We start from the raw sequence: 13,295 nt of genomic DNA, 5'->3' as shown, positions 1-13,295 counted from the left end.
CTCCACACCCTCTCTAGTATTTATTATCTGTAGATTTTTTGATAATTGAATGATGAGTTCTTTAGCCCCTCCTCCAGGAAGACTTCCTGGATTCCCACCCCCCCCCTCCAATCTGGAATATTTTAATTCCAGAGCTGAAAGGGGGAAATTAGAGATGTTTGCTGGTCAAACTGCCACTTATTAGGTTGATGGGGAAATGGAGAATAGAGAGGAGACTCCACAGCACCCAAGTAATGGTGAATTTTTTCCTGCAATTATTCAACCTCATGGGCCTTATAGTGGCACTACAACAATGGTGTTCCATCCTATCAGACCAATAACTCCTTTTTTATTAACAGCATTTTGTATTGCCCCCCCCAGTTCCCATCCTGAAATGAAACTCCTAGATAATGCAACATACTTATACACATAAGTTCTCCCCCAAATCAATATAATGTCTTAATTGTCGTATAAAGGAGAAATAAAAGGGAAGTAATTGATCAGAAACCTGTGCATTTCCATGAGAAAATATAAGCAAACAATAGAGAATTTTTACAGGATCCAGCTGCACGATGTCTGGCTCACTGTACTGAGTTCCCTCCATAGCAGTGGGCAGATCCCACCCTCTCTCACCTCCTCAAGGGCATTGCTGCAGTTGCTCTCCTTCTTCCTGCATCATCAATGTCTTCATCTCTACTGGACCTTTCCCCTCAGCCTACACGCTGTGTTATGTCTTCCATCTTAAAAACTAAAAACCCTGTCTCCTGTCCAGCCACTGCCCATTCATTTCCTTCCCTTTTCAGCAAGACTTCTTTTTTTTTTAACAAATATGTTAGCCGTTTTTTTTTGTTTGTTTGTTTTTTAAATTTTTATTTATTTATTTATATTTATTTTTGGCTGTGTTGGGTCTTCGTTTCTGTGCGAGGGCTTTCTCTAGTTGTGGCGAGCGGGGGCCACTCTTCATCACGGTGCGCGGGCCTCTCACTGTCGCAGCCTCTCTTGTTGCGGAGCACAGGCTCCAGACGTGCAGGCTCAGTAGTTGTGGCTCACGGGCCCAGTTGCTCTGCGGCATGTGGGATCTTCCCAGACCAGGGCTTGAACCCGTGTCCCCTGCATTGGCAGGCAGACTCTCAACCACTGCGCCACCAGGGAGGCCCTCAGCAAGACTTCTTGAAAGAACTGTCCACACTCACTGCCTCCAATTTCTCCTTCCAATTCACTCTTCAACTCTCTCCCAGCAGACTCACTCCTGTCTCTCTCCAATGACATACCCTTGTCAGGGCCACCAAGGACATCTGTGGTGCTGGACCTAATGGTCAATTCTCAGTCTTCATCTGCTGTGCCCTGTCAGCCGCATCTGACACCATCCATCACACCCCGTGCCCCAAACACTTTCTTCACTTGGCTTCCAGGACACCACCCTGGCCTGGTTTTCCTCTGGCTCTTCTGGCTGTGCCTGCTCAGACCTTCTTTTTTTTTCTTAATTTCATTGAAGTATAGTTGATTTACAATGTTGTGTTAATTTCTGCTGTACAGCAAAGTGATTCCGTTATACACATACATACTTTTTTTACATATTCTTTTCCATTTTGGTTTATCACAGGATATTAAATAGTTCCCTGCGCTATACAGTAGGAACTTGTTGTTTATCCATTCTGTGTATAATAGTTTGCATCTGCTAACCCCGAACTCCCAATCCATCCCTGTCCCACGCCCCTCCAACCACAAGTCTGTTCTCTATGTCTGCGAGTCTGTTTCTGTTTCGTAGATAAGTTCATTTGTGTCACATTTTCGATTCCTCATATAAGTGATAACATATGGTATTTGTCTTTCTATTTCTGACTTAGTATGATAATCTCTAGGTCCATCCATTCATTTGTCGATGGACATTTAGGTTGTTTCCATGCCTTGGCTATTGTAAATAGTGCTGCAAGGAACATTGCAGTGCATGTATCTTCTCAAATTATAGTTTTCTCTGGATATATGCTTAGGAGTGCGATTGCAGGATCATATGTCAGCTTCCTTTTAACAGTCAGGTGTCCCAGGGGTCAGTCCTCGGTCCCCTTCTCTTTTCCATCCATCTTCCTGTCTTCCTGATAGCATCAGTTTCTTGGTTTTCAAAGGGGATACCTTAATTATTTCTCCAGCTGGGCCTCTCCCTGAACTCTAGGCTCTTATATCCAACTGTCAGTGTGACATATCCATCTGGATGTCTTAGAGTCACCCTTGACCCGTCTCTTTCCTCTGACGATGTACCTCAGAAGTTGTCAGCTCTGAACTTCAAAATATAACCAGAACTGGTCTACTTCTCCCCCTCCACAGCCCATATTCTTCTGCCTGAAATCTCACAGCAGCCTCCTGTTTCTCTGCTCCTGCCCCCCTCTCAACACTCTATTCTTCATAGGACTGTCAGAGACATCCTAAAAAAACCCAAGCCAGGAATTCCCTGGCTGTCCAGTGGTTAGGACTCTGTGCTTCCACTGCGGGGGGCACAGGTTCGATTCCTGGTCAGGGGAACTAAGATCCCGCATGCTGTGCGGTGTGGCCAAAAAAAAAAAAAAAAAACAAGCCAGATGACATGCCTGCCCTCTCAAAAACCCTCTCATGGCTCCACTATTATTTGGGTGAAAGCAAAAGTCCTTATAGTGGCCTTAAAAACTCTAATAAATCATCTGCCACGACCCCTCCTCCATTACCTCTTGGACCTTGTCTTTCAATACTCTCCTCTTTGCTCACTCCTCTCCACCCACACTAGCCCCTTTTTGGTTCTGTGAATGATCCTGTCACCGGGCCTTTGCACTTGCTGGCTCCTCTTTCTGGAACCCTCCTTCCTTCATGGTTCATCCCTTCACTCCTTCAGATTTCTGTTCAAATGTCACCTGATCAAAGGTGCTTTTCCCCATCTAAAACAGTGCCAACCCCATCTCTCAATCCCCTTAGCTTGCTTTTTCTCCATAGAACTTATTACCAAGTTACATTGTAAGTATTTATTTATTGTTTCTGTCCCCCCAACTAGAAGGTAAGCCTCATAAAGACAGGGATTTTTGCCTGCCTCGTTCACTGCTGAATTTTTAGCACTTGGAGTAGTGTCTGGCACACTTTAGGTACTCAAGAAATATTATTGAATGAATAAATGAACCAGCATCCTTAGAGCACAACCATTCTATATGGTGTGAAAGTTGTTGCTTAAATGGAGGGGGTAATGCTTAGGGTTTGTGATATTCCCCCACTCTGTTTTAAAATGGCCTTTCCAGGCTTCCCTGGTGGCGCAGTGGTTAAGAACCCGCCTGCCAATGCATGGGACACGGGTTCGAGCCCTGGTCCGGGAAGATTCCCACATGCTGTGGAGCAACTAAGCCCGTGCACCTCAAATACTGAGCCTGCGCTCTAGAGCCCGCAAGCCACAACTACTGAGCCCCAGTGCCACAACTACTGAAGCCCGTGCGCCTGGACCCCATGCTCCGCAACAAGAGAAGCCACTGCAATGAGAAGCCCGTGCCCTGCAACGAAGAGTAGCCCGTGCTCGCCACAACTAGAGAGAGCCCGAGAGCAGCAACGAAGACCCAACGCAGCCAAAAATAAATAAATAAATTTTTTTTTTAATTAAAAAAAAATGTTTTTTAATAAAAATAAATAAAATGGCCTTTCCTCTCAGCATCTGAGATGCCATGTTTTCCTGGTTTTCTTCCTCCTCTCTCTCTGGCTGCTCCTTCTCAATCTTTGTTGAAAGTGTCAATTCCTTTGCTCAAACCTTATACGTCTCCTCTTCTCAAGGTTCTGTCCAGTCCTTGTCTCCATTCCTCCTTCATACCCTCCGCAGGATAGGTCACTAACTCCCACAGCTTCAATTACCATCTTTGATCATCCTCAGATCTTGGTTTCCAGCCCCAATTTTTCTCTTAAGCCCTAGACCCAGGGGTGTGGAGCCGCCTAAACCCTGATGCTGGGTGGCACACACTGGGCTCAGCATCTTCCTAACCTGCTTCTCCTTTGGGTCTCCTTCTCAGGGAAGCCCCTAATCCCCCCAACCTTCTTCTAGCCAGAGGGCCTCGTCTTGGACTTCTCCCTCCCTACCCCTCTGCGGCCACCCAGTCCCAGAGCAGGTTCCCCGGGCCTCCTGGGCATGCATCCCTGCCACCCACTCCTCCTCCCCTCCCCACAGTCCCACCCTGGTGCAAACGCCCCTCTCCTACCCCAGCTGCCTCCCTGGACTCTCCAGCTCCAGTTCTATTTCCTCCAATCCATCTTCCATATAGAAGCCAGAGACATCTTTCCAAACCCCCACTGACTCTCCTTGGCTTGAAGCCCTTCCATGGCTCCTCAGTGTCCTCGGGACAAATCCAAACTCTCTCAAGTGGCCAAACTTTTGGCCGCGGTGAACTCTATGTTCCACTCCGACTGCCTTTCTTTGGGTTCCTCTAACAACCACGCCTCTGTCACCTGACAGCCCGCTCTGCTTAGTTCACGCTGATCCAGGACAGTGTGCGGAATGAATAGGTTACAACAGTCAGAGCAACAACTCCCACTTATTGAAGGCTTTGCGCCCAGCGCTTTATCAACATATATATTTTTTAATTTATTTATTTTATTTATTTACTTTTGCCTGCATTGGGTCTTCCGTTGCAGTGCGCGGGCTTCTCATTGCGGTGGCTTCTCTTGTGCAGCACAGGCTCTAGGCGCGCGGGCTTCAGTAGTTGTAGCACGTGGGCTCTAGAGCCTAGGCTCAGTAGCTGTGGCACACGGGCTTAGTTGCTCCCGGACCAGGGCTCGAACCATTGTTCCCTGTATTGGCAGGCGGATTCTTAACCACTGCGCCACCAGGGAAGCCCTGCCCAGCGCTTTTAAATGCTTCCTCTCTTTCAATTCCTATCTGAGAGAAGAAGCAACAGGCTCAGAGACGGTTGCGGTGGGAAAGCTGAGACTCCAGCAGCCGGAGCGGTTACTTGCTACCTGGACGGTCAGGTGGTGGCGGGGCTCAGGCCTAGAGCGGAGCGTGCAGGCGGGGCGCACAGCTGGGCCTTGAACGCCAGAATCAGGAATTGTGACTTAGCTCGAGGCCGTTGAGGTAGACGCGCGCGAGACTGCCCCCTGCGGGCCGGGAGGCCCAATCCCGGGCTCCGCCGGGCCCGTTGCCCGTGGCAACGCCGCGCGCGCCCCGCCCCTTCCCCGCCCGCCGTGCCGACTGCCCGTCAGCCGCGCAGCCGGCCAATCCCACTGAGCGGGGGGCGGGCCTCGTGAGCCTCGTTCAACCCCCGCGGCCCCCTTCTCCGCTGGGACCCCGCCTTTCTCCGCGCACACCTCCCGCCCTTCGGGCTGCCCTCGCAGCCCGTTGGCGGGCGCACCGTTCCTCACCGCGGCGTCAGCTAATGCCGGCGCGCGGCAGTCCCGTCGGGGCGGGGCCAGGGGCGGTGACGCACGGCGCGGTGACGCAGCGCGACGGCGGCGGTGGCGGCGGCGGTGGTCGGTGCGGGAGGAGGGAGGGGAGCTCGCGGGCCGGAGAGGGGGCGACGGCAGTGGCGGAGGCCTGAGGAGGCCCGGGCGGCGGCGGCGGCGGCGGCGGCGGAGGCCGAGGCGGTGAGTGGCGGGCAGGGTCGGGCGGACGCGGGGCGGCGGCGGGTCGGAGCGCGCGGGGCTCACCTCGGGGCGCCCCAGGCCGCGGGCGGCCCCGCCCCCTCAGGGACCCCGGGAGGCGGCGGGCGCGGAGCGCGGGCCTCCGAGGTCCCGACCCTCGAGAGAATCTCCCACACCCATTCCCCGAGTCGCCCTCACAGGCCGCTTCTCGAGCTTCTCTCCGAAATTCTCGCCCCTCGGGGTGGCCGGGGGGCCCGGCAGCAGCCTATCTCGTGACCCTCCAGGTGTACCTCAGACACGTCCCTGGAGGGCACGCCCACAGACCCCCCGAATCCTCCCGAAGTCCTCCGTCCCCTCCCGCGGTGCGAAAGCCTTCCCGAGAGGCCACCCCTGTTATTTCCACGTCTGCTCCAGACCCCGTCCTACGCCTCAGAAATCTTCCTCAGAGAACCTCCGTCTGGTCCCAGATCCCCCATCCTCCTTCTCCGTCCAGAAATATTCCCCCGGGGCCACTCCTCATATTCCAATGATATGTGTCAGATATCTTCTCCAGGAACCTCCCTCGTAAGCCCTAAAAATCTCCTTCAGATCAGAGATTCCCCGAAATCCCCTCCAGACCCCGTACATTCCAGAAATCTCCCCCAGCGACCTACTTCGCACATCCCAACAGTCTCCCCCAGACTTCCTTCTCACACATCCCAAGAATTTTCCCTCCCACCTACCCCCATACCAGAAATCGCCTTGGAGATTTTCCACTCATAGCCCCCAAATCTCAGAGCCCCTCCCCCTGGAATCCTCCAGAATGCCCCTGATGTCCCCTGAAAATCTTCCTCAGAGGCTCTCTGAAATGGCCTCGGATCCTCAAAACTCACTTGGAGCGCCCCCACCGCCCCCACCCCGCCAATCCATCTCCCATATACACTCCGCCTTGACATATCCCGAAAGTCATCCCTTTGGCCCCTCCCACAGGTCCCCAAAATCTCTCCCAAAGACCTCCTCATGTTTCTCAAATCTCACCACCCTGAAATGCTCTAGAGATCACCCTCAGATACCCCAGAAATCTTCCCCTGAGACCCTCCTCACTTATCCCAAAACTCTCCTCCAGAGATTCCCTGAAATCTCTGGAGAACTCTTCTTCCACATTCCACAAGTCTCTTCCAAAACCCTTTTTATGTATCCCAAATCTCCTAGTAACCCACACAAAATGTTCCAGAAATTGCTTCCTCAGGATTCCAAAAGGTTTCCTTATAGTTTCTCTCTGATATTTTCTAGAATCGCTCTTCGAATCCCCCTTTCAAAATCTCTCCTTCTAGACCTACTTTCAGATGAACTTTCTTCCTCACAACCCCTGTAAACCCTAAGACCCTCTCTTCACGACCCCTCTGAGATGCAGGTTTTCAAGACCTCCTCCTGTCTTCACAGAGACCCCAGCAACCCCCTTGAGCCCTCTGAGATACGCCCTTGAAATCCCTCCCAGAGACCCTTCCAGCACAGAGACCCTTGAATCAGCACTTAGAGACCTCCTGCCTTACTATGAGACTTTTCCTGGATAATTCCCTCCCTGAACTCACCCTCACAGCTTCCCTCAAATCCTCTAGAACCATCTGTAGAAGACCCCCAGCACCAACCGGCTCCTTTTCTTAGAAAGTCCCAGAATTTTTTTTTGAAAAACCCTCTACTCTGACGTTCCCATATTCCCCCACCCGAAGACCCACCTTCCCCGTATATCCTATTGAGACCTTTACTCAGAGATTTCTCATCTGAGCTCTTTGAGAGTTGTTCCTAAAAAGGTGTCTGTCATCTTACTCCAGTAAATCTAAGATCTCTCACAGAAGACCACACCTCCACAGACTCCCTTTAGAGAATTGTCTCCAGAATTGCTGTGCATCAACAACCCCAGCACTTTGTGAGACTTCCTCAGAACACTCTCTCTCAGATTCTCCCTCTGACATCCCCAAGAAACCTTATTCAGGGCCCTGTCAGATATACCCCTTTTAGAACCCCCATTTACACCCTCTCATCTCCTCCATTCTCTTTCCTCTGAAATCAACTTAGAGATCCTTCTCAGATCTGAGCCTCCTTCCCCCATTATCCCACTATAGGCCCCCAGCATCCTACAGACTCCCCCTCTCAAGAGCCTCTATGTCCCCTTTTATTAAACAGATCCTCAAGAGATACCCTCACCTCTTGAAATCCCAGCCCTCAGAGATCTTTCTCTCAGACCATATTTCTTAGGTTCTATCTTCATAGACCCCTCCTCCCTTTAGATCTTCCCTTCAGAGAGATGGAGAGACCCTTAACACCTTCCTTAGACTCTTTTTTTTTTTTTTTAAGGTTTTTATTTTTTTGGCTGCGCTGCAAGGCTTGTGGGATTTTAGTTCCCTGACCAGGGATTGAACCCAGGCCCTCGGCATTGGGAGCATGGAGTCCTAACCACTGAACCACCAGGGAATCCCCACCCTCCTTAGACTCTCCTTGAGGACTCCCCCGATTTTCCTCTCTGAAGCCTTCTCCTTCCTTTTTCCATTTTGAGGGCCTCCTCACAAAAGAATCCCTCCCCCTGTAGTAGTGGTTCTCGAAGTGTTGTCCCTGGACCAGCAACATCAGCATCACCTGAGAACTTGTTAGAAATGCAAATTCTTAGGTCCCAACCCAGACCTGCTGAATCAGAAAACCTAGGGGTAGGGCCCAGCTCTTTTTAGGAACCTTCCTGGTGATTCTCATGCATGCTCAAGTTTGAGAGCCACTGCCCTCTAAGAGGATTTCCCTTTCCCCACAGAAAGCCCCGCTGAAAGATATCTCAGGGTATGCCTCTGTGCCCTACTGCCCACCCCCATTTTCCTGGGAGTCCCCTTTGTGAAGTACCTGCCCTCCAGAAGATTCCTTACCCTCTTTGAAAGGTTTCTGGCTTCTCCACAAGGTTACCCCACCCTCTGAGCAATTACTTCATATTCCGCCTTTGAATGGTTCCCTTTCAGATCTTCCTCAGCATTTTCTTCTTCTGGCTTCCCCTCCACCCCTCCATACCATCCCCTTTCTGTGCTTCTGCTTCAAGTTGCTCCCTCCTTGAACACACATGTCCATCTCTTCTCCTTATCTATTCCTCATCTATTCTCCACATAGGCACCCTTGCCTTAAGGCACCTTCCAGTCTTTTCATTCTCTGTGTCTTACTGCCCAGAGCCTTCCATTGTACTTCTTAGAGCACTGCTCATCTTCTTCCTTGTAGTTTTTCATGTACTTGTCCACTCAGCCTCACTGGACTGGGAGTTTGGAAAGTACCAGGATGTAACTTGTTCTTCTCTGAATCCCACAAGCTAGGATCGTTCCCTCTGTAAGTTATTAGGAATCATTGGCTCATGGGCAGCTCTTCCTGCATTTGGTCAGAAATCTCTGTGTTCCTTACTCTCACTCCCCATTCAGGTTCAACACACCTTACCCACCACCTCCTCTCCTCTTACCTCTTTTATTCTCTCTACCCAGCTCCTTTTGCCACTCCTCCTAGGAGAGGCTGCCTTCCCCACCTTCTCTCATCTGGAACTTTTCTTTGTGCTGTTTCCTGATTCTTAGCTACCCCACGTCCTATTCCTGGGGATCTGCCTCACCCCATCCTAGTTGGCTTCTCAGCCCTCCTCAGCCTTTGTAGGTCTGGGGCCTCCACAGGGCTCTCAACTTTCTCCAAGGGTTTTTGTTTCTCTCTAAGTTTCAGAAGAATAAACAGATCATGAGGTAAATACTGGGGCTGGCCTTCAGGGAGCTCACAGTACAGTAGAGAGGTTGGGCAGGTACACAGGGCAGAACGTGAGGTACAGATTATATACTGTGGAAATTTGGCAGTGAGAGAAGGCACCCTCTATCTGGAAAGACTTCATGGAAGAGGTGGTATTTGTTCTGGGTGCTGTTCCACAAGAGTTGGGATGAGGATGAGTGGCCTTCCAGGCAGACGAAGCAGCTTATGCAGTGGGTGAAAGACAAGAAAGACTCTTCATCTCTAACCCATGGCATCTCTTCTCTTCACCTAAAGGACAGAGGTGAAAGAAAACAGATCTCTTCCATCTGCATTGTATTTGCCAGTTGCACTTTAGTGACCCACAGAGTAGTAATGTTAATGACCACTGTTTATTGAGTAATTATTATCTGCCAGTCACTGTTTAAGTGCTTCACATGTATTGTCTCATCTCATATTCACAGGAACTCTATGAGGTAGGTAAACTGTGATTATCCTCATTTTACAAAGGATGAAATTGAGGACAGGTGGCACAAATAGAAGGTCTCTGGGCTCTGTCCGTCCCAGGATGATGGTGTCTGGGGTCAGAGAGTTGGATTTTCTGTTCAGATAGGATTGGGTGCAATGGGGCATTGTAGTGTAGTGATTAAGTATGCAGACTCTGGGGCCAGACAGGATTTGCATCCCACATCATTGCTTACCCCCTGTTTTGTGACCTAGGACAAGTTATTGAACTTCTCTGGTCCTTAGTTTCCAGAGTTGAAAAATGAAGGTAACAATGATCTCTTACTTCATAGAACTATTATAAGGATTAAATAAGTTAATGTGTATAAAGTATTTAGAACAATGCCCTGTATATAAGTGCTCAGTTTTAGCAAAAAAAAAAAAAAAGTTCATATCAATCAAGACTCTAAAGATATAGGTGACAGTACGTTAGCTCAAACTGGTTTAATAAAAGAGAATTAATTGGCTCATGTTACTGAAAAGTCCAGAACTAGGATGGCTCTAGACCTCCATGCATCCAGGAGTTCAAACAATCTTCCTAGTAATCTCTCCCCATTTCTCCACTGACTTAGCTTCATCCTCAACTGGTTTCTGCTTTGTGACAACAAAGATGACCCTCAGCAACCGTAGGCTTAAACCCTACCTTCTTAGCAGTCTCAGTGGAAAGAGAACTCTTTCCTGAGAGCCCCAGTTTGAAAACAGTTTCCTCTCTGAATAAGTGTGAAATGGTGACAGAAGATCCTTTGAGACATGTTTAGGTGAGCGGCACTCTTAGAGACTCTCTTGCTTGCTAAACCAGATAGGACTGTGATTCCATCCCATGACCTTTCTGAGGGTTGATGGTAGTCCCCGTCTTCACTGTTCCCCAGCCCCAATCATTCTCTTCTCTATGGTCGTTTGGATCCAGAGAGAGTTTATGGCTGGTCTGACCCCACCAGACTTTCCTTTGGGATCTCACTGGGAGAAACAGGAATGAGATGACTGGCCTGGTTTGGTTATAGCCTTGGGGTAGTGGAATCCAAGAGTACTCATGTTCAGTTCCCTACCTCAGCTTTGGGTTTCTAGGGCTCAGAACTTTAGAAGAAGTTAAGTAGATTACTGTGAGTAGAGTTTTGTTTTGTTTGTTTTAGGGTAAATTTGTTGAATAGAGTCTGGTCGAGGGCAAGTAACAGAACAGCAGTGTAGAGTGTGCACATCTCAAACGTCTCCAGCAATTAAACAATTTATGAAAGCACTTTTCTAGGTACTGGAGATACAGCAGTGAATGAAACAGTCAAGGTCTTAGAGCTCTTGGGTCTTATATTCTGATGGAGGGAAGATATATAAACAAAAGAAATCAGATAGTGATATGTGCTATGAAGGAATTAAAACAGTGGGAAGGGGGTGGGAGGTTGGCCACTGTACACAGGGTGGTCAGAATTGGCCTCTTAGAGGAGGTGACAGTTGAGCCTGATAACCTGAAAAATGAGAAGGCACCAGTTGTGGGAAGATCTAAGAGCTGGGCATTCTAATCTAAGCATTGTTACATGTGGAGAAAGGACTGCTGCAAGGTGGGGGAAATTTTTCACAGATGCTTACTGAGGGTCTTACTGAGGGTTATGTGCCAGGTACTATTCTAGGAATTGAAAATGTAGCCGTGAATAATACAGCCACAGTCTTCCTTTCCCTCGTGGATCTTACAGTCTAGATGTTTCCGGAAGAGCTGCAGCCTTTGAAGAAACACTTTTTGACGACGATATCAGACCAAAGACTCCTTCCTACTGGGGAGATGAGGAAGATTGGGGCACACATGAACCCAGATCTGATTGATGAGAAGGAACCAACCATGTGATGATCTGGGGAAGAACATTTCGGGTAGAGGGGTCAGCCAGTGCAAAACCCCTGAGATGTGTTCAAGGAACATCAAGGAGATCGGTGTGGCTGAAGCATAAGTGAAGCAGAAGGGGCAAGGGCTTGGAGTGGTTGACAGAGGCCAGATCATGTGGGGCCTTGTGGGCCATGGTAAGGAGTTTACATTTTCACGTAAGAGCATTGTGAAGCTATTAGAGGATTTTTTTTTTTTTTTTTTTTGTGGCTGCGTTGGGTCTGTTGCTGCGCACGGGCTTTCTCTAGTTGTGGCGAGTGGGGGCTACTCTTCGTTGCGGTGCGTGCACTTCTCATTGCAGTGGCTTCTCTTGTTGCGGAGCACAGGCTCTAGGCGCACAGGCTTCAATAGTTGTGGCACGTGGGCTCGGTACCTGTGGCTCGCGGGCTCCAGAGTGCAGGCTCAGTAGTTGTGACTCATGGGCTTAGTTGCTCCGCGGCATGTGGGATCTTCCCGGACCAGGGATCGAACCGTGTCCGCTGCATTGACAGGCGGATTCTTAACCACTGCGCCACCAGGGAAGTCCCTATTAGAGGATTTTTAAAGCAAGACTGTGACATTCGTTTGCTTGTTTGTTTGTTTGTAAAGAAAGTTCACTGGTTTCTGCAAGGAAAACGGGGGCAAGAATGGAAGCAGGAGGCAATACATTTGTCCAGATGAGAAAAGATGATGACTTGAATATGGTGGTGGTAGTAAAAATGGAGAGATACAGATACATGTTCCATGTTGAGAAAATAGGAGTTAATGATGGGATTAGAGAAAGAGGAATGAATCCAGGATGATGATACTAGCTAACAACTCTGTGAGGGTATTTATGCCTCATAACACTATGAGAGTAGGTACTATTATTAAACCCATTTTACAGATGAAAAAACAGACACTGCAAGGTAAAATCATTTGTCCCAAATTATGCAGGTTTCCCAGAGCTCCCCAGGCTCTGTTATCTTCCAGGAGGCCCTGCCTGGCTTCTCCCCTCCTCTCCTTCCCTCCTCCAGGACCATTCATACAAAAGCCTCATTCTTGGCTGAGGCAATAATATACATATTTTGTATACATATTTCAGGAGTTTCTGAAAATAATGGTTGGTTTTCACAAGAGAGAAGTTGGGCTCCCTTGGCTTCTGACATTCTCCTGTTCTTCTCAGGTTGGGATAGTGAGTTAACCTTAGGTAACTAGCCTATTACTTTACTCATGAAATGAACAAGTTCCTCCAAGGCCTATGTGGATGCTGTAGAAAGGCTAGGGATAGGTGGGAAGGCTAATAGGACCCTCCCGTTATTTGTCCAGAGATGTTGGCGTTAAAGGGTGTATGCTTTGGTCCAGCTTTCCAGGCAGTGGAAGGGAACTTATAAATATATATAAATATATAATATATAAACTTATATATATAAACTTATAAATATATATATATTTATAAGTTTATATAAATATAAATAAATACGCTGTAGCATTATTTGCAAGAAGAAGCAAGAGCTCTAAAGCCAGAGTGCTTGGCCTTAAAAATCTCAGCTTAGCTGTGTGCAGTCTTGGGTAAGTGACTTGACCTTCTCTGTGCCTCAGTGTCTTCATCTGTAAAGTGAGAATACTATTATATACATATATATATTTATATTTATAGCTTTTGAGATCAGATGAGCTCATCCACGGAAAG

General features: G+C 48.7%; 1 protein-coding gene across 5 annotated transcripts in view; it reads left to right on the top strand.

The window, feature by feature from the left end:
* The first annotated feature begins 5,454 nt into the window (after window positions 1–5,454).
* Window positions 5,455–13,295, top strand: part of SAMD4B (sterile alpha motif domain containing 4B) — a 37,170-nt gene continuing 29,329 nt past the window's right edge. For 2 of the 5 annotated variants that reach the window (XM_036832166.1, XM_036832162.1), the window contains exons 1-2: window positions 5,455–5,553; window positions 11,463–11,781. The gene's annotated coding sequence lies outside the window, so the exon portion shown is untranslated. Of the gene's footprint in view, window positions 5,554–10,363; window positions 10,539–11,454; window positions 11,782–13,295 lie in introns of those variants that run through there. The other 3 variants (XM_036832164.1, XM_036832163.1, XM_036832165.1) reach the window with 3 other exon arrangements.

This window comes from Balaenoptera musculus, chromosome 19, assembly GCF_009873245.2.
Source record: "Balaenoptera musculus isolate JJ_BM4_2016_0621 chromosome 19, mBalMus1.pri.v3, whole genome shotgun sequence".
NCBI classification, from domain to species: domain Eukaryota; kingdom Metazoa; phylum Chordata; class Mammalia; order Artiodactyla; family Balaenopteridae; genus Balaenoptera; species Balaenoptera musculus.
The sequence above is the reverse complement of the archived record's forward strand: the minus strand, read 5'-3'. Positions and strand labels throughout refer to the sequence as shown.